Here is a 1,846-nt window from a genome sequence, read left to right as displayed (position 1 = left end):
CCATTTTTTGGTTGCAGCCATCATTGTTGTTTGGCGGGCCCGGGCTGGGGATTCGAACCCGCCACCTTAGGTGTATGTGGCTGGCGCCTTAGCCGATTGAGCCACAGGCGCCGAGCCCAAAGTTTATTTTCTAATGAAAAAACGATGGTATTACAAAGAAGTAGGAAAGAGAATAGAGATGGGTTTTTCAATAGCAAACTGGGATTGTTTTGCTGGGGCTATGGGAGGATGTTGCTTCTCTGACCCTGCACCTGGGAATGGACAGGAGGGCAGGTTCATTATAGACGGGAATATGGGATGAGTCAAAGGAGAGGGCAAGGGCCAATAGTACTCAAATCAACTCTGGTGCTGCCTGTGCTACCCAGAGACGGGTATTTGGGGAAAGTGGCTGAAGTTCTGGGGCCCCTCAGACACCACTCAGAGGAAAGGGGGTCCCCCACTGAGTAGCTGGGGGACCCCCTCCTTGACTCAGATCTGCCTGCAGCTACACAGGGTGCTGGTCCATGCAGGGCTCCACCTGCCGTGGGCAGGGAGTCTGCAGGGTCTCTGCCTTCCAGTGGGGTCCCCCTCTGTGTGCCCTGCACTCACTTCCAACCCAGGGACTCCCACAAGGCAGAGGAGTCAGCCCCAGGCTTTCCCACCTTAGGAAAGACTTCAGGATCCCCCCACCCCTCGGGGTCTCATTCTTTTCCTAGGATCTGAGGGATAATAGTGTTTTCTTTTGCAGCTTCAAAACACAGAAGGCCAGTTGGGTACGGTGGCTCACGTCTGTAATGCTAGCATTTTGAGAGGCTGCGGAGGATAGCTTTCTTGAGCTCAGGAGTTCGAGACCCCATTTCTACTAAAAAGAGAAAAAAACTAGCTAGGGTTTGTTGCTGGCATCTGTAGTTCCAGTTACGCAGGAAGATCATTTGAGCCCAAGAGTATAAGGTTGCTGCGAGCTGTGACGCCATAGTTCTCTGTGAGGGTGACAGAGTGAGACTTATCTCAAAAAACAAAATAAAACAAAAAATACAGAGCACCAAGTGGCATCTCTTTTCCTGAGGATGTCCCAGAAGTGACATCAGGTTGGCTGCTATAGATGAGCTGAGCAGGAGAACCAGGAGACTTGCTGGCAGTCTTCATTCTATGTTGCTCAGGCCATGGCTTCTGGTTCTCCTTGAAATGACCCCTTTGAGCCTTTGAATTGCTTGGGGAGCCATCCAAGACAGTGGTTCCCAGCTCCCCTTTTGTGTAATACTTTGTGTGCCACTGTACTACCCTGAAATGAAATTCCTGGATAATATGCCTGCCACACACAATTTCAAAAGATATAAAATTAATCTGAGCAGTAAGATAATATACAGAAAAAGGTTCTTTTTACTTTTTTACTTTTTAGATATTGTCTCACTTTTTGGTCCATGCTGGGGCCTAGTGGCACCGTCAAAGCTCACTGCAGGCTTGAACTCCCGAGCTCAAGCGATCCTCCTGCCTCAGCCTCCCAAGAAGCTGGAACTGCAAGTACATGCCGCCAAGCCTGGCTAATCTTTTCTTTTTTATAGAGATGGGGGTCTTGCTATGTTGCCTAGGCTGGTCTCGAACTCCTGGCCTCAAGCAATCCTCAGCCTTGGCTTTCCAAAGTGTTGGGTTTACAGGTGTGAGCCACTGCACCTGACCAAGGACAACAATTTGTTACAAAATAATATTATGGGCTCGGCACCTGTGGCTCAAGCGGCTAAGGCGCCAGCCACATACACCTAAGGTGGCAGGTTCGAATCCCCAGCCTGGGCCCGCCAAACAACAATGATGGCTGCAACCAAAAAATGGCCAGGCGTTGTGGCGGGTGCCTGTAGTCCCAGCTACTTGG

Source organism: Otolemur garnettii, unplaced genomic scaffold, assembly GCF_000181295.1.
Source record: "Otolemur garnettii isolate 467f Iridium unplaced genomic scaffold, OtoGar3 scaffold00025, whole genome shotgun sequence".
Lineage (NCBI taxonomy): Eukaryota > Metazoa > Chordata > Mammalia > Primates > Galagidae > Otolemur > Otolemur garnettii.
Note: the sequence above shows the minus strand (reverse complement) of the source record.